Raw genomic sequence first — 22,464 nt, forward strand, 5'->3', positions numbered from 1 at the left:
GCAGCGGGGTAAAAAAAACAAACCAAAAGCACTTTCCAAAGGAGGCCTGGTAAAAGATTAGCCACATTAAAAAATAAATAATGTAGCAGAAAAGTGCTTGACCTTCAAATCCACTGTGTAAATGGAAGTACAGGTCAGCTGCTTCAGCAGAAAAAGAAGAAAAATAATGCACCTAGGTATTGTTCAGATGGCACAGACATCAAGGCAGTCACTCCCTAATGTGCTGGAGTGGTATCGCTGTCCAATAAGCGCAGTATGTTCATGCATTATTCAGCAGAGGAAGGTACCGGAGCTGATGAAGCAGCACTTACAGCGACAGGTAACGGGCTGACCTGATGACGTCAGCTTTCAAAGCTTGTTAACGCCATCTTGAAAAAAATAAGAAAATCTTTCTCTTGCAGAAAATAACAGATTCGGAATGCGAGGTTATTTGTAGGGTTGCGTTTGTAAAGTTACACAATAAAACATTTATTCAGCCTGCTACAGAGAAAAAAAAAAATTCAGTCACATTTTCTCCACGTTACTCATACACTTATAAATGCCAGAGTTCCAGACTAAATACTTAATTGACAAACTAAATATTTTGTTCCAACTTAAATGCTTAAATCTGAGTAGCATCTAGCTTCCAAGCTAAGTATTTCATTTGCAAGATAAATATTTAGCCCCAAATGAAATGTGTTTTTCTAACTAAGATTTTAGTTAACCATAATTATTTTTCCACCTAAACATTTAATTTTCGAACTAAATATTTAATTTGAGAGCTCAATGTATCATTTATAAGCTAAAAATTTAGCCTGTGAATTAAATATTTAGTTTGGGACTCTTATAGTGATTCATGTATGAATAACATGGTGAAAATAGGACTTTGAGAAATGAGCCCCCACATTTTTTCTCTGTGACAGGCTGAACAAACTTTACGAACAACACCCTTTGGGTAAAACATATTTACATTAAAATCTCCACTGTTGTCAGGGAGCGTCGTTTTGACCCACATGCAGCAGTCGGGAGTGCCAGAGGGCATGATTAAAGTCCATTAATTAGACGTTTGTTGCCTTCTTTTGTTCACACGTTGCTTGTCAGGGAGTGTGGAAGCATCCTGCATGCTAATGATATGCGGTGTTGGCGCGTGGGGTTCTTCAGGGAATCCGTGCTGCGTGCAGAGAGAAGCGGCAGCTGCACCGGCGTGTGCTAACCTGCGCCAGCCAGCTCCCTATTCGTGCACACACTAACACACACACACACACACACACACACACACACACACACACACACACACACACACACACACACACACACACACACACACACACGCCCACCGGATTTCTAATATAATGCTCGACTTATTGGAGTGTGAACGGCTGCGTGTGCAGATGCCTCCTCGTACTCTCGGAGGCCACTTGTGGTAACGATCCAGGCCAGGGTGTCTGATGAGATGGGTGTGTCTCCGGGAGATTCAGACCTGTGTGCAACGTGACTCTTCATGCCGGAATAAATGAAACACAAGGAGCGCGTGCCTGTGTCTCTATCTGCTGCTGGTTAAATAACTAATGTGTTGAGCAAAACTGGAGGCCAGGTTTTCAGGGTTGACTGAGCGCCAGGCACCAGGTTTTTTTTTTTGACATTTTTTCTATGTGCGTCCGTGTGTGTGTGGGGGGGTGTTTGTGTGTGTGTGTTGTGGCCACCCCAGCTGGACTCCGAGCAATGTAGAAAAAAAAAAACCAACAAAAAACAATGAGATAAATAACACGGGAACTGCGCGCAGGGTACAGTGCCCTGCCCCTTCCTGTCTCCACTGCCGCCATAACCACTGCCTGTGTGGCGAAAAAAAAAGAGAGAGAGAAAAACACCACCTTCCTCTCTTTGTTGCTCCCGGTTGCCTGTGCCAATATGTCCATCAGTCTCTAGCGAGCAGACACTGAACGGCCCAACTCACACCTTCTTCCCTCTCAGCTTCCATTGCTTGCACACACACCTGCACCCAGATACACAGAGGACGTCCCTTTGACCTCTGCACAGTCTGAACAACAAGTTAGCGAGCTATATTTAGTGCCTTGTTAAAGTATACATAAGAATGTAGATTTTGCACATTGTGTCAAGCTACGTGAGCCACTGCTTACAGGAACCCTAAACTATCAGAGACTTCACATTAATGCTTAAAGGGCCGGTGTTGTGTTTTCTCTGCACATAGTGCCATCAGAGCACAGTCAAGTTATTGTTACCCTAAGTTGTTATAAAAATGTTACAAACATCAAATACGACCTAAGAGAAATTTCAGTTCGTAATTCATCTCCTTGAAATTGTGCCTCTGTCTCTTTAAGAAACTCCCTCTCTTTCTGAAATTCCACCGTCAGGAAGTCGTCACAACATCGCTAACAGCGTTGCACTGAGAAGCGGCTCCTATAATGAGCTCAGCAGACTCACAGTTCCTCCAGGCGTTTGCTAATTGCTGCTGGCTAGTCTGAAGGAACCGAGTGGGGGAGGACTGCTCTGTAAGGCGGGAGCTTGGAAGCTGCAGCTCAGAGGAGGAGTTTGGTCCTCGAAGGCGGGACTACGTCCACCCAGGCGTTTTGCACAGCTGAGTGGTTGTCACGGGAGATTAAAGGATTTCTCAAACATGCATGGAAGAACGAAAGCAGCACTCCAGGTCTGTTTTTGTTGACGGAATGACGTTAGAACAGGATGAAAACTCAAGAAAGAGTCAATTTTACATAACAGCGATTTAAAATACTCCTTTGAAATTTAACAGAAACGGGAGATCTGACATCTTTACATTTATTTTTTTGAGAATTAGAATATGTTCACATTTGAAACAATGGTTTCTTAAAGATCGGTAATTGGTGGTCGGCTAGAACCTGAATAAACACCGGAGAACACAAGTCAACGGTAAATCGGCAAATAGTGCGTCCCCAGGTTTTCTGGAGGTGAATTCCTCCAAAGTGTGAGGAGAGATGTCTGAGATCAGCCCGCTTTCAGACAAAGCTTCCTCTGGCTGCATTTTACGTATTCAGACAGATGAACATGCACCTCGAACTCAAACAAGAAACACACAATCTAATCTTGCACTCTGCTACACCCCTTAAGGAGGAGAAGGTGGGGGGGGGATATTGAAAATGAAGAGTGGATGAGAGACATGACATGAAGAAAAGAAGAAAAAAAATACCATCCAGAGCAGAGCAGCACACAAAAGCCTGGCTCACGTAGACAGAGGACGGCAGGCGGCTGCTGGGGGCTGAGCATGCAGCGCAGCAGACAGGCAGGCGGACAAGCAGACAAACAGACAGACAGGCGGCGTGCCCACCCAGACAGTCTCAGATGAAAAGCTGCGTTCTGCAGAAAACAAAAAAGATTCAGCAGAGATGATTCAACACCATGTGCTACTACTGCACTCTGACTAAAAGAAAGAAAGGAAGGAAGAAAGAAAGAAGGAAAGAAAAACAATCTGTGCACACTCTGCACATTGCTGTCTTTGTGTCTGAAAACTCACTTTAAAAAAAATATATATATTATTATTTTATTTTAGCTGCACATGGTGGAGATTTGCAAACAGATACACATCCTGTTTTAATATTATATATTTTTTTAAAAATCAACAAGTTTGAGATGCATTCAGGGTGTTCTGCTGCGACAGTAGCACTGAAAGCGGACAATACAGCCAACTTGATGCATGCGGCGCAACCCTGCTTCACCGTGCGAGTGTGTGTGTGTGTGTGTGTGTGTGTGTGTGTGGGTGTGTGTGTGTGTGTGCAGTGGGGCATGGAGAGTGGAAGAAAAGAGTTTGAACAGTCGAGATAAAGGGCTCTAGGGGCCTGGACGGGGAGGTGGAGGAGTGGGGTGTGGGCACCAGACAACTGGGAAAAACTTGGACGAGAGAGTAGGGTGACTCGCAAAGAGGTGACATCATCGTTGATTTGAATAATCCCCCCTCACTCACCCTCGCTACCCCCCACCCCCAGAGTGGAGGGGATTGGTTGTTTTCAGTGGAGAAAAAAGAGAGAGAGAGTTTCTTGTCTATTTGCTATTCACTCTCTTTCAATTTTGCCATGCCGCTTCTGTCTGGTGAATGTTCCATTCACGGACTCGTAGTAAAGAGGCTGTTTTTTATTCTCGACAGGGCAAAAAAGAAAATGATCCGCTGTTAATATGCACTATCCATTTTAGAGACAACTGTATCCACGCACGGCGGCTTGCAAAAAGTATTCACACCTGTTGAGCTTTTCAGTTTCTCCAGCTTCAGTTCACATTAATATTTGGAGGCACAGACTGGCACGGTCGTGAAGTGTTTTGGTTCCTTTTCCTTCGTTTTTCTTCTTATAAATTAAAATCTGAGAAGTGTGGCATGCACATATAGTCAACCCTGCTGAGTCAGCGCATTGCTGCAAGTCTTGTCTTATTACAACTGGAAGCTTCAACGCGTTTTATTTAGGTTTTATTATGCCATACCTCAACACAGTCACCCCCACAGCATGACTCTGTCACCACCGTGGTAATCTTGTCATCACTGTTGGGAAGATGTACATGTCACATATTTATTTTCTATTTATCATTCACTAAACCCAGTTAAATTATTGGTTTGTTTATGTTGCCAGAAACAGCGTGTTGTCTTCCTCCTCACAACCAACCTTCCTGTCTGGCCAGCCACTATAAGATAAAACCCCCAAATCTTTTAATATACATGTCTCTTTGAATAAATTAATCAAAAGATGGGGTCGTGATAATATTTTCAGTGTATATTATAATATTATTATGCTAATAAATTCCTAAAATGCTTATTAAAATACTGCTAAGGTTTTTTTTCCTACACACGTTTCCGCTGTGAACAACATTCATGAAGTTCCAGTAAAACGACAATCCCACCCAGAATTAATTTATATAGAACCTAGAGAGTCACAGAATTTGGTTTTAAACCATAAATCAAATGTATCACTGGCTACAATATGGCAACATTTCCGAGCAGCACGCGAATGCACCAGCCTCTCCTCCGCCCGTTCCATCCCTCCGTTCGCCGGCTCCAGTATAGTGAGTGAGTGTGCAGTGAAGTGAAACGAACCGTCACTCTCCTCCTTTCTTCCTTCAAGGGTGCGCGCATCACTTGTGGGAAAACGGCGCTCGCGACTCACAAGTCCATTGTCCGTTGGCTCGGTTCGACTTGATTCGCCGTCCCCCGGTGCCCTCCTACTCTCACTCCAGCTTTATCTTACAATTTCATCCCCGCTTTCTGACTCGAGAGGCGGTGGACTGGCTAACAACGACTGGGCGTATAGCTGGTGAGGATTTTGCTAGCTTGCAGTAACGCTAACCGGTAAGTCCCAGATTGTTTTAGCTCTAGCTAGCGTGCTAAAGTCGGTGACAGTAAGTACCCGTAAATAAAAACAACGGTGGCTTAAAATTAACGTCCTGTCTGGTGACCGTTGAAGACGTCTGCGCCATTACCGTTTCTGTTACATTTAAAACAGATGTATAAAGTATTTGAATTACAGTTGCTGTTTCTTTTGAATGGGTATTTATGTTAGGCGCGTAAAATAAAATGTGTATATGCTTTATTTTGGATGTCATGCCGCCTTTGTGCGGTGAGCCGCTCCGTTTCTGTGAATGTGACTCGAGTGGGGCGGTGGCAGCCAGGCTGCGTGGTCGCTAAACTGCCCAGCAGACCTGTTAGATACAAACTGGCACAACTAATAAAATCGCTTTAACGCGTTTCTTGTCCTTACGTAGAAAACATTTTCCCTCCTTTTGTGAGCATTTTTGTGCGCCTTTTCACCCTAAACTTTTTCTCTTTTTTTTTTTGCCCCCTCTTTTCCCTCTTCTTGTCTCCCCTCCTCCATCCTTCATCGCGGATTCCCATTGTTCTGTGATGGGCAAAAGTAGTGTGAGAAGCGAGAGATGTTTCAGCCGCCTCTGGGGGAAGGGGAGGAGATTTTTAAAAAAATTCTCCCATTTCCCTGTGTGAAAATGAATGAGCAGACAGCGTCTTAATTCTAATTTTTTTTATTCATAGAACATTTCCCCATCAGCATGTTAAGGCAACGATCTCAGAAGCCGAAGGGGAAGAGTGAAGCTGAAATACAGCTGTGATATAATCAGAGGTGATTAATGTCAACCCCTCTAAAAGTGATCGGCCATTGTGGTTAAAGGCTTTAGGGGGGGTCCCCCATTCCTGACCTTTTTTTTTTTTTTTTTTTTTTTTTTTCCAAATGAGCAAGAATTTGTTGCATTCCAAAAGAAGACAGCAAATAAGACAAGCCAGTGCAATTCAGACACAAATCATTGGGATGAAACAGTCAGTTATATGAGAATGAAAACATTTTATCTTGATTGGTGATCAGCAAACTAAATACCTAAGATCCCATTTCTTTCTTTCTTTTAGTCTGATCTTTGTGCGTGTGCAAATTTGTTAATCATTTTCTGCCTCCAAGTGTTCCAACTAACAACTTAAAATCAGATACATTGTAGTAAGAATTTTGTCATTCTTTCATTTTTTTTTCTTGGATTTAAAAAGTCTTTATCAAAGAGCTTGGACTACATTTTTCTATTGTGCTTACGGACCTCGCTATGGAGTGAAAAATGGCTTTCAGTGCTCATCAAAAATGAGAAGTCGGCGTCAGTAATAAAGGCTTGATTGGTGCACCTCTTCTTTTTTGAGTTACAGTTTTGATTGTATAAGATTCTCTACAATTTAACCTACCTGGATGATATTTATTTGATTACATATTACATATTCTTCTCTACGATAAAATCCAGAGAATAAAACTTTCCACACCAGACAAAAAAAGCCAAGTCAGAGCTCAAACCATGCCAGAAATTAGCCATTGGCCAAGAAAAGCCTGACTGGTGCATCTCTGATTTATGTAGGAAAATTTGATGAGATTAGCTTAATTAAAAAAAAAAAAATCCAATCATATAGACTGACTCAAATTACCTTGAGTAGCTATTTACAACCTAATTAAATCATGATTCTAAAATATAGATTAGGGAGGCACCTTAATTTTGGGAGCTCAGGGATCAGCTGATATTTAAGCCGATCTTAACTACCGATCTTAAAGAGGTTTGACTTCACAGTTAACTATAGTCACCCCACTGTTGCCAACTCTTATAATATAATAATAATAATAATAATAATAATAATAAATCAGATAAAGTGAATCAATCTAAGCAAGCCCAGGTGATTGAGTATGAAGGCAGTTTGACTTTTTCTGTGGTAGAACAACTGCTAGAAGAAAAGAGTCGTTCCTCAAGTCTTCGTGGTCAGCCCACAGCCGTGGTCTGTTCCCTTGCGGCAGTGCAGACAACAGCATAAATAGTCTGAAACCCCGTGGGCAAAGCCAGATTGGGTTGGCCGGCAATATGTGGTGATCCACCATGATGTTGATGTCATCCTGAATAAATGGCATCCAAGGGCAACGAAGATGAGCTTTTTTTTTTTTTTTTTAAGAGCTGCCCATGCTGGGGCTTGGAGGCTCTCCAGCACTCTTAAGCCAGGGGTGAGCCAGACTGCACCCCCCCTTCCCTTCACCCTCCTCACACCACCAACCACATCCCCACGCCAAAGAATGGATGAACGAATGGCTGACTCACTCTGCTTCTGGGATGAGGCTGGACCGAGCTTGATGCAATCATTTGAAATTAAATTGAGCCGCCATTAAAAGGCGCACCATTTTGAAACGAAGTTATTTGAAAAAATATTACTTAGAGCATGTGGATTAAAGCCAGAGGCGTTCTGTTTGTAGGGAGGATTTATTGGAAATCAAACGAAAACAAATTAAGGTGACTAAGCATAAAGCATCTTTATAAACTAAGTGCTTTGCTTTCAACACTCTTAATTTTTCCTGACTAGCGTTTTAGACTCATGCTGTTCTGATCTGTCTCTGCCTTTCTTACTGAATATCAATAGAATGGGTTAAAAACTTTTAGGTCGTCGAAAGTAAATCCAGAGTAAAAAACTGATTGTGCTTGGACAGGAGCTTGAGTTTTATGATCTGACATTTAGCGTCGTCAGTGCATAAGAAATTCAACATGATTGGAAGCAGTTACTATGTCAAGTGATTAATCTCTGACCATTTGGATTAGACTCATCAGTCATCTGTTAATGCAAATTTTTACTCAATGTTTATTTAACTTGCTTTTAAGTGTTCTGTAAAGTGGTCCGCTTATAAAATGGATTTATGTGACCTGATGTTTGGGCCGTTTTAAATGCTAATAGCTAATTTAGCCTCAAGCTGCCCTCTTGACCCCTAGCGTGGGCTCCGAGAGGAGAGATGATGGCTACGTTAATAGACACATGTGTTGTCGTTCCTCTAGCCTAAGGGCTGGTGTTGGTGGGAGTGTGACTCACAATAAAACCCCCCGCTTCCAGCTCTGAACTCCGTTGTGACAGGGGCGAGTTTGTGCCTCTGGTCATCAAGCTTTTTTCAGCCTGAACCCAGGGCTCTTGCTCTCCTTGGCATCATTACAAATTACTGTAGCTCTCTTCTAATCCATTAAAACCACACAATAGTTTCTTGTTTTGAGATTATCTAAACACCAACAGAAACAGTCTTTTTTTTTCTTCTTCAGAATTTTCCCCTGTTGTCCCGGCGATAGGCGCCTCAAGGAAACCCGCTCTGGGAGCTACATTACATTTGCAAAGTGACGATAAAGCAGAGATAAGCCCCACTGTTGTCTGTGCTCTTGGTTCTGATAGTAGCCGCGGTCGGTAGTATCGCAGTTGTCCACGCACGCAGTTGGCAACTGGTGGTGCAGTTTGGAGATTGGGTTTGGCAACAGCTGCAGTAATTTGCTGTGTTTGGACAATCTAAATTCCCCTGGTGGGAGCATAGATAATGAACACAGTTCACAGATCAGTTGCTAGGCTTATGGACTGGATTTCTTTTTTTTTTTTTTTCCTTTTTCTTCACAATGCATTTGTGGGGCTTAGTCTTTTGTTGCTGGGCAGTTTTGGAGATTGTGATTATTGAGTCCATTGAGTCACTGTTGGCTCCCAGATAAAATAGAGCTCATCCTTACTTTGTTACTGCCAACGTCAACCCTTCACACTATTGTAACAGAAATGTCACACAGGTTATTGTAATGTATTTTTAACTGTAAAATTGAGGTTTACTATTTTTACAACAGAGATGTTGTAAAAATGTTCCTTGTTTTCTGAACAATGTAGTTTCTTATCTTTATTTATCCCCAAGTATAGACACCAGGAGTGGAGAAATTCCACCCAAAGTAGCATCCAGAGTCTAAATAACTTGGCACCTGAAATATGTATTTTAACACATTAGACATGTTACAGAGTAGTAACAGAGTAACATTGTGATATTGATATTGATTTTGATTCACTAGTTTGTGTAGGTGTAGTCCATCTGTGAGTATAAATTGCAGTACTGAGACAGAATACTGCTTTTTTGTATCCACGAAACAGTTTGGGACTAATAACCAAAACCTCAAGTTCTTGAAATGGAAATGGAACCTGCCAAAGTCTATCTTTCTATTGTAGCATTCTGAATGAACAGCAAACAGGCCTCTCTACAAAGTACAGTTTCCTTTGACGTAGGTAGGGCTGGTCGATATGACTAAAAAATGTATCACGATATTAGCATTTCATATGTCAATATCGCTAATTATTGTATAGTGTTTTTGTTCTACATATCCAAACTACTTTCAAACAGTTTGACGAGCTAACCGGGTGCCTAGCCCCGTTTCTTCTACACCATAGTAGCCACCTTACACCTGTTAGTCCTCACTACCCATTCTTTCGACCGGTTGTGTTGACTCTCAGCATTATGAACTCAGTCGCATCAAAACTGTTTGTCTGATGTGAACACAGTTTCATGCCAAGCGGTTTCCTGTGCTAGTCTTTGAGCTAAAGAGTGCGCGGTTGTAAAAATTGACCTTTGTGCCGGACGTGTCTGGCGAACTTCTGCTTTGAGTTGAGTTTGGACCTCCGAGGAGTCAAGTATGGTCGTGATTGTTGGGGGCAACCTAAAAATGCTGCTGCACATGTTAATCAACAGGTTCTTACCAGAGTGAGCGAGTAGTTGATGTCACCAACCTTGCTAAGTTGGGCCGTGAGAAGTAAAGCTTAAAGCGATTAAAGCTTTTCCTTTTCCTATACCATGAGGTTCTGAATTGAAGTTAAATGAAATTATTGACATTGATATAGTTGATGTTGATATTGATCGCATGTTTGATCACTCATTTCTACTCTTGTGAATTTTGCTTCCTGATTTCATTTTGACACACTTAACCAATACTGAAAATGGCTAACTAGAAGTCAACTTCTTTCTGTACCAGCCTCCACACTTAAGGATGTTGTTAGCTTAACCTAGTAGCATTTGGACATGGTGAGGTTGTTTTGTAGTCTGACCAGCTGTGTTCACAAAGCATGGATCAGATCAACTGCCCCAACCTGTTTCACACCCTGTGAAAGATCAGATCCCATCTGGAACGTGTCTTGTTCCACTTCAAACAGAAGCATAATCCTTTTATGGACTCAGTGGTTCTTCCTCTTGTACCCCACAAGTGGGTGTCCATACCGCCCTGCCCAATCTGGTAGGAACAACGGAGCCACCCGGGCGGGTTTTCGCCATCTCTTCCAGATGCTTCACTGCTGCCCACCTCTTCCATCTCTGAATCTGCTCTGACTGGTGTCATTGATCCAAGCCACCAGCTGGTCCTGGCCCGGCCTGATCTCATTTACCCCCAGAGAGGAGCTTGATTGTGGGCAGACAGCCCATTATGGAGATGATCCAGCAGCTCTTCAAGTTACAAATTAGCCTCGGTCGCTCTGCTGGATCCTAAGTCTACCTTCTTATCTTGCTGAGGTTTTTTCCATACCATTCCTTCTTGTCTGTTTTTATCCGCTCAACCTTCTTTTGTCCCCACCTAAAACCTTGTCATTACTGTCTCCTTTATCTCCCAAGGGACAGAGCTAATAGCATCAGAGGTACCTGCCTTACTAATGCACTTCCTCTGTCTGTGTCCTGGCCATCTGTGGGTCTGCCTGCCTGGCCGGCTACTTTCTCCACTGCGATCAATATCCACAGAGTTGAGCTTTGCACTGTCCTGCTGCTCGTCGCTGCAGGCGGTGGAGTTCAGGCAGACTATAGCACTTGTGTCGGGGCTGCTTTGTGTAGTTGCTTTCTGTCTCTATCCTTCATTGTTATAGGAGGGATGATGGAGCGAGGCCTCCCCGTGGTATTGTCTCCTTTCTGGGGCATACTGAGTCCTCTGTTACGGCTACATATACCTCCCTTGTTCTCTCTTCTTCCCCTTCCTCACTCTCTCCCTCTCTGTGTGTCACCGCACAGTTAGAGGACAGCCGAGGCCGACTGTACAAGATTAGCATCTCTCTTTGTTCAGGGTTAACGAGGTCTGTCGTGTGTTAATCTGCACATCCCCATGAGGTAGGAGGGGGTGCAGGCCACAATATGCGAGCGCAGAGTTTAAGTGTTCATGTGCATTGGTTTTGACATTCATAAGAATGAGAGGGACAGGTAACCTTGGCGAGACGAATGACTCCTGCAATGTTTGGAGTCATTGCAGGAGTCCAATGACTCCAAACATTGGAGTCTTTATTTACAATTATTGTGAACAATTCAGTTTTAGGAAACTATTATCTGTGAAGTTACGTCTTTGTGTTTGGCTCCAGAGGATTAATGGCAGCTTTTCTGACCACATGTTGCAGTCATTTATTTTGCCAGCTGTGTTTCCTTTACAAACGTGCGCAAAACTTTGTCAATATTCCACTAATGTCGAAAAAACAAATTTTCGCAGTTGCGATTCTTCCGACAAGTAACAAATACAATTAAAATCACACCTGAATAAGTTTGTTCATGCATTAAGTTAATGTGGAGTGCACAGTGGCGCAGTTGGTAGCACTGTTGCTTTGCAGCAAGAAGGTTCTGGGTTCGATTCCCGGCCCGGGGTCTTTCTGCATGGAGTTTCCATGTTCTCCCTGTGCATGCGTGGGTTCTTTCCGGGTTCTCCGGCTTCCTCCCACAGTCCAAAAACATGACTGTCAGGTTAATTGGTCTCTCTAAATCCTCCCTAGGTGTGAGTGTGTGTGCATGGTTGTTTGTCCTGTCTATTTCTGTGTTGTCCTCCGACAGACTGGCGACCTGTCCAGGGTGAACCCTGCCTCTCGCCCGGAATGTAGTTGGAGATAGACACCAGCAACCTTCCCGACCCCATTAGGGACAAGGGTGAACAGAAAATGGATGGATGGATTAAGTTATTAAAAAAATCGTGTGTTCTTTGCATTTTCTGGCAGTGATAGGATCTGGTTGACTAGTTTCCATATGACTCGTATGATGCAAAACAGTGTTTCCGTTGCAGCTTTGTGAAATAAACCTATTTCCCGATGGCCAAGAAACCAAAAACAAAACATCCAACAAAAATGTTTGTCTTTTCGACATTGTTGTGTTTCCATTAAGCAAATTTATTTTCAGAATTCGCATTTGCGCAAACATGTGCTAAATGGAAATGAAGCACAGTCTGCATCTTCTTTGACATATGCTAGCAGCCAAAGTGATAATGAGGACAATGAGGATTTTCTTCTTTGTTCTGCCTTACTCTCACTCCATACACCTTTGGTTGATGGAACCAGGAGCAATCAGGAGTTCAGGTGACATCCAGCGTTGCCTACTTTGGCCCTCCCTGTTGTAAATGTTTTCATGTCAGAGTTTAAAACTAAAAAAAATTGTCACTCCATTTTTGTACCCTGGTAGTGGTCACCACCTCATCCCTAAACAGAAGTTGATTTGTCTAAAAAAAATCTGTAATGACATGCAACATGAATTTGTTTGACAAAAACTCCTGATTTTGGGATTCTCTGTGTGTCTGCGATTCTTTGAAGGTAAAGGGATGATTGAAGATTCTTCCATAGTTGACCCAGTTTCAACAGAACTCCTCTCAAGCCTTAAAAAGAGTGAGTTTCTTTGTAGGGAATGCTAAATGCACACCTACTGCAAAGGCAGATGGTGTGTTGAAATAAAAAGTACAGAAAAATGGCAGTTAGTTTTGGAAGTAAAAGTTTGAATTGACAACACACATTTTTTTTTTAATTTTTCTATCACTTTGCTGCTTCCTCTTTCATGCTTTCTTTCTCAATCATGCCTCCGCCTCGGTCCAGTGAGTGAGCGCCACTGGGAGCACTGGGGTTTGGTTGCCGGTTGTTTTTTTGTGGAGGAAGTCTGAGCCAGGATCCTGACCTCAGCTCTGGGAATGTTTTGGAAGTGTGTGAACTGTGATTACCGTCGAGTTAATGACATCTGCAGCTCCCAACCTCCAGCTGGATCTAGCTCAGCGTTCAGCTGCCATCAACAGCAAGTCGTGCCGTTGGTTGTTAAAGCGAAATCAGAGGCAACGATGTACACTAAACCTGGATCACATGTGTAGGGGGATAACAGTTCACAGTTGTGCTAATTTTAAAAGGCTTTGCAGCACCAAGTTTGTTAAATAATTCCAAACAGCAACTCATTACAAGAAAGCTTACTTATGAGTTGAACTGTTCAAACATCCGGTGACCACTTTTTTTGTTTTTATATTCTGTTAATAGAACGGTGACTGTTGCAGCTGTGGGTCTGTTGCTGGTGTTGTGCCAACTTTGGGCTTAGTGTAAATGAAATATTCAGCTGTGGGGCATTGCTGACTGTCATTTCCATCTTTCTAACTGTGTTCCCTTAGAAATATGAGCAAAGTATCTGATTCTAAATACTGCCTTGTGTTCCGTCTTCTTTTACTGAGATGTATCTTGTTACATTTCTAAATAAATTCAACTTAAATGTGGCCTTATATATAATGTCCAAGGTAAACATGTTCACTTTCTATTAAAACGCTTTGCGTAGGGGTGCAGAGAAGGTCACGACTCAAACTTTTTACAAACCCCACACAGCATGATGACTCACATTAAGTCCTTGAGGGTGTTTTCACCCCTGATAGTCCGGTAGACTCGGTTCGATTGGCAATCAAAGTTGCAGCATCTGTTCCATTTTTTGCCGCTGCGGTTCCATTTCACGCTGCACTTTGTCAAACAAAACCAAATTATTAAAAAACCTGTTCACCTTCTTGCCTGTGGTGGTGCTGCAAGAACTTCTCAAGGAAACGACACAAAACTTCAGAAGAAGGCATGCACAACTTCCTTCTTCAAAAATTGTCAGATATTAATGGTTGAAGGATTTCTTGTTTGTCTTTGGCAAAAAAACAAAACACACAAGTCATTTCTTCTGCTAGCACTAGACAAGCTCATTTGTTTTGCGCTATAGTCCACTTCCTGCTTTTGGAGCGGTCTCCGGTCCACTTGCATCCACATCCATTCGGACTGCACCAGAGTTCACTTCAACTGAAGCAAGACCTGGGTTTGCTATTTTGTTTCGCGACACAGTTTGATTGCCTATTCACACCTCCCCAAATGAACTAGATAGTCTGGAAAAACAAAATAAAGTGTGATCTAACAGGACTGGTGTGAATGCACCCTTAATTGCAAATTATATCATTTGCCTTGTGCATTAGTGAAACTAATGTGAGGCTCATGGAAAAGTCAAATTATCTGCTTGTTTTTCAGAGCTTTTCTTGTTTCTGTTTAAAACGCAGAAGATTCGGTCAAAGCGATGACTGTTTGCATTGTTCCAGCGAAAATATCCATTTCAAAGCATCTGAATAAATGGAAGCAATGAGTCCAAGTAGCCCTGAATGAGCTGCAGAAGTGACTGAGACAACTGTTGTAACATGGAGTAGGCTGAATAGACAATCTGGAGCTCTATTCCAGCAAGTGACATCTTAAATGTGACATTCTCCTCTGTCGAATGCAGCGAGGAGGAGGACTTATGTTTGGGTACATTCCACTTTTTTTTGGCCATTTCTGGTCACAGTAAGCAGGAAAAATGTCATCAGCTCCAATACACTTTGTTTTTAACCCACTTACTGATGTCAGATGGTTTTGTAAGCAAGACAGCAGTGAATAATTTAAGCAGAATGGCAGAGTTGTATTGGTTGAACAAATTTGTGCCCACTGAGGCGCCATCAGATAAAGTCTAACAGACATTAAAGGGGCTATGATATGTATTTTCCAGACATACAGTGCTATTCTATAGCACAATCAAGTAACTGTTACCTTCAATTGTTAGAAAAATGTTGTATCAAATATAAAATTTCACTTCGTGATTTATCGGCTTGAAATTGGGCCTCTGTCTCTTTAAGAAAGTACTGCTTTTTCCTACACTCTTCCTTTAGGAAGTCATCACAACATGGATCCTCTAACTCCAGATGATGTGCAGTTCTACCAGGTGTTTGTGAATTGCTGTTGGCTAGTCTAATTACAAAATGTTTTGAAAGACGGCAGATATTTTTGGCACACTTCTGCTGCTTTACTATATATACTATATACAGTTTTCTCATTTGATAAGATTTCCAATAGATTTTATTCCACAAATGATGCATCGCACCATCTTGAGTATGGAGAGCAAGGAGTGTCCAAAATCAAACAGGTCAGCTAAGTGCCTTCTGTTTGCTCCTCGTGGAGACAAAAATCTTGTCAATTACAAGGTCAAAGGTCACTCCATGCTTGTCAAAGACACCTTGGTAATAAACGGCTTCTACCTACAAACATCAAGCTACGTTTCTGGTTTTCAATAAACTTCTGCAGTTTTTAATAATTCTGTCTTCTGTGGATTTGCATCATGCGTACAATCTCACTTTCTCTTTCTTTTGCGTCTTTTCTGGAGTCTCTAATGGCCCCACCCCCAACACCATCAGCACTGCTTCCTTCCCCCACAATCACTCCCTTATTTAGAGTAGACCCCCGGGACAGAAGCAGGCTCAGTGAGTGCATCTGTGTCTGCGTGCACACAGTTGTGTTTGAAAGCAGAATTCTCTTCTTCCCCCCTAAAAGCGGTTCATACATCTTCATGGTCAGTTGGTTGACTTTGAAGACTCTCTCCTGGGATGAAGAGATTTTTCTTTATTTTCACCCAGTGACTCATCTACTTAGATGTGACGCCATTAAACAGATTTGATATTAAATTATGTTTTAACTCTATTTGCATCAGACCAGTAGAAAATCTACATTCACATTGACCTTTCAGGACTTCACTCTTGCTAACCACCGGCGGTATTTAACATAAGCACACAGTACATTTTATACAATGCAGAAAGTGGGTCAAAGTGCTGGTTTACTATTTAAATATGCTGATGATCTGATTATTCAGGAACTGCATCCTTTGTGTGTCTAGACTCAGAAAGGCTTAAGTCTCTCAGAAGACCTGGATGCCTCCCAGTTACTGACAGTACTGGCCTTAACAATGTATTGCGGCACAGATACTCACCTAAGTGGGAGCATAAGTACACTTTGTTTATATCCCAGTGGGGGTATTAAGAAGGGATGATGCCTCGGAGGATGATGTCACCTTGCCGAGTTGGCGTGCCAATCATTAGTGTGTAGCGCCTGAGGCAGTGAAAGCGTAACACAACAGTTGTGATGTAGCAATAATGACTGAGGACATGTAGACAATCACTGGCCCAGGGATGAAAAGACTTGCACATGGCCATATGCTGAAAAAAAGAAAAGATGGAGTCCTTGATCTTTTGCATCTTTCCTGATTCTGTGCCCTAACAACAGCTTTTTGTTGGCATAGCTCAGTATTTGCGTGGGTTTTGTTTGCTCTCGGTTGCTGGTTAGCTCACCATTGAGGCTTGCGGGGAATTTGGAGTAGGATGCTGCTTGGATTCTGGGAGCACATGACTTAAATAAAAGGATGCAAGTTGAATTATGTTTGGCTAACTTAACAAAAACCAGGATACAGAAATAAAAACTACATAATTATTAAGGGTGTCTGCACACCCTTAAAAATTCATGTACCTAAAATTAAGGCTTTAAAATGTCTTAAATTCATTTAAAAAAGTAATTTAGCCTTAAATACCTTGTGGCTATTTTATATATAGCTTTTTCTCTTGGGGCTTTTCTCCCAAGCAGACATTTGCTATGCATGCAGGCATCTTCATTGTGTTCTTTGACTTGAGACTAACTAGCCACTAATATAACCTTGCTAGCTAGCTACTTTGCATTAGTTGTGAGTAAGTACAACTTTATCACCAGTTAACTGCTCGATGTTTGATTTAACCCCAGGCTCACAATTGTTACCTGCACATAACACACAATGTTACATATATAATGTGCAAAATTGTTTGGCATCTTGTGCAAAAAGCTTGGCACCATGGGGGTTAAGGTTGTAGACAGCATTGCAAAATATGCTGTTTTTCTCCTGTAAACCTCTGTTGTGATACAAATCTTAAATATCATTCATAATGACCTTAAAAAGTCTTACATTTGATTTGGTAAAACCTGCAAAAACACTGCACAGTCTCCCCCCGCCCCAAATTGAATAAACTTTTCATTGACCTTAAATTTAGCAAAAAAATTATTTATTTAGTGTCATGGCTGTCCATTTCAACTTTGATCAGTGCAAAAGCTTTAGATTTTGAAGTAGAGGTGATCGAAAAAACAAGCAATAAATTTAAAATTGGGAACCAGCCCTTTAGGTAAGTGCCTATAGAAAGCATTGAAGGGGATGCTAAGAGATGCTAGTGGTTAGCTGGTTGCAGTATTCTCATAATGAATGCAAATCAATCCAGTCTTGCCAGTCACTCTCTGTACAGTGCTGAGCATACTTTGCTTTCTCATTTACAGTCTTTTCCAAACTCTGACTGATGGACTCTGACTTGCTGTCACTGAGCATTAACAGAGCTGGCTGCCTGTACCGCTCTCTGCAGAACCACTTCATTCTGAGTCTGGGCTGACTTACTTTCGAGTCTATCACTGTAACTGTTCCTAAAAGCTACAGAGTTGCCAAAAAAAGATGATTTTTGTGAGTAACTGTTTACCTGTTAGCTGACCTGAAATAATTTCTTTTGTCCACTTGTCCACTGGTGTAGGTAGTAACTCTTACTGCTTATGTTCTCATCAAGACTATTAATGTCTTGAACGCTGAGCAACATTACTAAATGTGAACATTATTAAATGAAACTTAATGTGGCTGAAAAAACCGTCTGTTTCGAATCATAACTCATTATGTTTTGGGTCGTTGACTTCACTCTGTCCCTAATGGTTTGACAGTGCCAGCTTGTGTTTTATCTCCTGGGCTATAAAGGGCTTTTCCATACCAAGTCAGGTTTTTCAATATTTTTGTGTGTAATACCAAACTGTTAAATGTGTAAACAAATATTTGCATAATAATAACAATGAAATACTTTAATCCCGTTGTCTTCCTTTAGAACCAACTGCAGCAGTGACAGTTCGAGTTTCGGTGAACCAGAAAACATTTAATTTGTGGCTGATTCAGTGAGGCTGCTGAGAGGAAACAAAAGCCATGCTCCACACTTTGGTTCCTCTATTGGTGTGAAAGACCGGTCAGACAGATGGAAGTTCCCTCCAAAATCATCCCCACAACAGATGAATAGAAAGGAATTACAGTTTGGAAATTTTTACTGAAATGTTTAGTATTGCTGGTGGCAAACATGAAGTGAACTTTTGGATGAAATTGCTTGAAAACATCAAGTCATGTCTGCATGTTTGCAGTTAATAGTCAGCCCACTGCTGCTGTCTTGCTATAGTTAGACATTTCAGACAAAAGAAAAAAAAAATTGGTATTGGCCATAATATGAAGTGATAGGTTAGGCTTTTTCAAGATCGATAATCGACAATCGGCCAGAAAACTTCAATTAGTGCACCCCTACTGCTGATGGTTCTAATTAGGGATAAAATGCTGAAATTATTTCAGCTTGAACTTCTGCTTGAATTAGGAAAATGCCATAATAAGAGCAATGGTTGAACTTAAGATCTAATCTTAGAGCTGAAAGATATCAAACCACAATTTAATGGAGTTTGAGAGTCGTAACACGTCAGCTCAGTAGACATCACCCCAAAAATGAACTTAGGGAAATTTACTTTGGCAGGAGCCTAAACAGTAGTTCTTCCATCTCATCGAGTCTCTGAAGTGTATTATTATTGAATGTTCTGCCTTCATTTTTTATGGAGGAGAAAAAAAGAGCAGAAATGTGTGTTCTTGCCTGGTTTTACTGCCCATTTATGACTGATTATCCTGATGACGTGGAGCCGCGGAGAAGTGCAATCTCACAGCTGTCTGGAGACTTGCAATGGAACCAGAAATGTTCTTCTGGCCATGGATATATGCACTCAGAATTTATTACACACACACAGTGAGTGTTTGGGACTTTGCAGAGGAGTAGAGCAATGAATAGTGAGGCCACATGCTTTCTCCTGCTGTGGGAAGATCGGGAGCCGAGCAGTTTTAAAGAGAGAGGAGGGAATTGGGCTCGGACATGGTTTGACTTCCTGGTTGAGTTAGGTCGTTGCATTGATGGCTACAATGGCGTCAGCGTAAAACAGTGAAGTGCTAATATGAACGGCAGACATCATTGTACTAACTAAACCTTATGTACTTTTTATACTTGGATTGTTAACGTTAAAGCTTTAACACACGATTAATCAGAAAAGTTTAACGTTGATATCACAAAATGCAGATAATCGCATTACCTATTTTGACGTTGAAGTTTAAATAGGTAATCCGACCTTTGAACTAAGGTTGCTCAGTTCAAAGCAGAAAAAGTGTGTTACATGGTCTTGTACTGCGGCCAACAATGCAACAAATGTAGATGATATCACTGTCAAGTTGGTATCAGTTTCAGATTGATGAGTTCAGTTTCATATTCCCTCTTGAAATTTATTAAATTTTTGTGTTGCAGTTTCTCAACTTTATCTAAAAAATATGTTTTGATTTACTCTCAACTTATATATATTTTGGATTATTTAGGAAAAATACACATTTTGATTCCACTTTCTCTGTTCATCATGTTATGTTTTTCATCAACTTTGTCAGAATTCTCTTCTGGATTATAGCAAAAATATTTCAGAGGGAAAAAACCCATAAAAAACTCCTAACATTCAGACATTTGTTATAACAAACAATAGAAAAGGTATCAGTATCGATATCAGCATCGGCGATATTTGTCCTGTATTTTCTTGTCGGATTATCGCAAACCTCTAGTTTGAATTCTGTCCTTGGTTCCTTCACTAAATGTCTTTCCTCTCTTTGTCCACTTTCTGTCAGAGTACTGTCGAATAAAGCCCACACTGGTGCCAAAAATGTTCTTTAAAAAAATTAAATAAAACCAAAAAAATAAAAATCCAGCGATGATCGTTTGGATAAAACCAAGGTGGTATGTGGCCTACTCATTACAACCATGAATTATCCTTCCACTGAAGCACAATCAGTTTAAAATTAACATTTCTAAATTATGTTTGAAACAAAGTGACTTCTTTTAAACCTTCCTGAACATGAAAAAACTGGATAACATGAGATGTTTGGTTTGAGACAGCAAAACATTTTCTAGAACACCTTTTGAAAACGTGCAATTTTATATTTAGTTAATCTGAAGAATACATCTTTTGATCAAATCCCAGCACTAATTTCTATGCACGCTTTAGAACTCTTTGAAACAAGAGGAAAAGTCAGCACACAACGTCTTCTAACTCCAAAGTTGGAAGTTTGTTAGCATGAGTCACTCTTAGCAACTACCAGTCAGTGTTTTGGCTGCAGCCTGTTGCGCTAGCTGTGTGGGTTTTGGGATACATGGACCCTTTTTTTTTTTTCTTCCCCTCCTCGTTTTCGTTCTTTCCCCCTCTGGCCCTGCTCAGCTGCTCCAGCCATCTGCGCCGTGGCAAACAGAGAACAGAGCGATCGAAGCAAAGCCGAGGCAGTGGTGGTGGTGGGGGGGGCAAGGGGGTGGCTGAAGGAAACAGAGGAGGTGGTGGTGGTGGTGGGTGGGGGGGGAGGGACACAGTTTGGAGAAAGGGAGGATCAGTTAAGGATGAAGGAGGGTCTTTTTAACTGTATACGATTTGGTCTGGAGGATGAGCAGAGAATGACTAAAGAGGGACAAAAACACGATGAAGTGTTTCCAAGAAGCCGGCGGAATAAAGATGATGTCTGTCCCCATCTCCAAATAGAAGTGTGAGTCTGTGAGCAAGTTTAGGACAGTGGAAACTAGGAGGAATCACGATGTCTGGATTTTAAAGTGGGGCCAGGCAGCCAGCAGTGAGGTCATTTTATGCCTTGTTTTTTCCTTGTCTCGTCAGTCCTCCGTCCATTCCCACCTTCCCGGTTCTGTTCCCAGGCTCCACAGGCCAAGCGTCTTCCTCTTCGCTGGCCTCAGGATTGCCTGAGTGTTTGTCTCGCTGCTTAACTTCCTGCACAGCCGGCTGCTAAAGCTGTTTGTAAACTTCGACAAGCCAGCTTCCTGTTACCCCTCACACTCCCCTGGCTATGTGCTGTACTTGAAGCAGCTGGGCCATTTCTGATGTCTCACAGCATACAGTGTTTGATTTTTTTTTTATTATTATTATTTTTTTATTATTTGCTCTCATGAGCTGTATGTTCTTTTTGTTAATTCTTCTTTTCTTGCAAACTTTTCCTACCTATATCAAGGTATAGCGCGTCCTGTAAAGTCTTAAATGTATTAAAATGTCTTAAATTCATTTTTATAAAAATTTGCAGTGAATACGTTAATTACAAGTCTTAAATTTTGTCTTGACAGAAGTATTTAATTTCATATGCTCTATGAATTGTTTTTCCTCCTGGATTTTTTCTATCAGGTAAAAGTTTGAGTCACACTCAGACATCTTCGTTTTTCTGTGACTCAAGACAGTTTATGCTACTATTAACTCACTGCTCATATACCTAGATATACATTTTTGTGTCTAAAGAAGTACATGTCCAAATATATAACCAGTTGGCTGGATGAGGTTTTGTACATTTCAGTGGAGATAGAGGTGTTCATTTCCATTCATAATGGTTTTTAGAAGTCTTAAATTTGAGTTGGTGGTAAATACACATGTACTGCCTTTATAAAAATGTCCATAGCCTTCTTTGTTCACTTTGTTGCAGTACAATTAAAAACGTTATTGTGGTTTTCTCAAAATTTTACGAAAGAGATGAACATCAGCAGCATATCGTGTTGTCAAAAGACAGAGGTATGTGGTTTGAAAAATGTTTTCCAGATTAAAAAAATCTGAAAATTGTGGTGCACACTTGAATTTAATCAATACTTTACTTCTTGTGCTCCCGCGCTCTTTCACTAAGCACTTTTCAAATTTTATTTTGAAAAAATTAGAAATCTAGTTTATAATTGTTTCCTACATAAAACACATTACAGTTTACTTGTAAACATGTTGACAAGGCGTGTCAACACGCCTGTCTGCAGGAGAAGATCTGACTTCATCAAGTTATGATCTGGAAATCAACATTAGAAAAAATTATGAAAACAATGTGTGTCACTCACAAAGAAGACTATGTGGAAAAGCTGCTTGACTGAGTATAAAACTTGATTAGTGATATTTATGCCAAATACACATTTTGCATATTTTTATGCTTCCTTGCTACAGTGCCAAGAAAACTATTTTTCTAGGCA

General features: G+C 41.2%; 1 protein-coding gene across 2 annotated transcripts in view; it reads left to right on the top strand.

The window, feature by feature from the left end:
• wu:fb95e10 (nucleolar protein dao-5) overlaps positions 1-22,464 on the top strand; it is a 40,228-nt gene that overhangs the window by 528 nt on the left and 17,236 nt on the right. The window contains exon 1 of one of the 2 annotated variants that reach the window (XM_044100431.1): positions 4,985-5,299. The exons of the other annotated variant lie outside the window; for it this stretch is intronic. The gene's annotated coding sequence lies outside the window, so the exon portion shown is untranslated. Of the gene's footprint in view, positions 1-4,984; positions 5,300-22,464 lie in introns of those variants that run through there. 2 annotated transcript variants of the gene reach the window in all.

The sequence above is a fragment of the Gambusia affinis genome, linkage group LG19 (genome assembly GCF_019740435.1).
Source record: "Gambusia affinis linkage group LG19, SWU_Gaff_1.0, whole genome shotgun sequence".
NCBI classification, from domain to species: Eukaryota; Metazoa; Chordata; class Actinopteri; order Cyprinodontiformes; family Poeciliidae; genus Gambusia; species Gambusia affinis.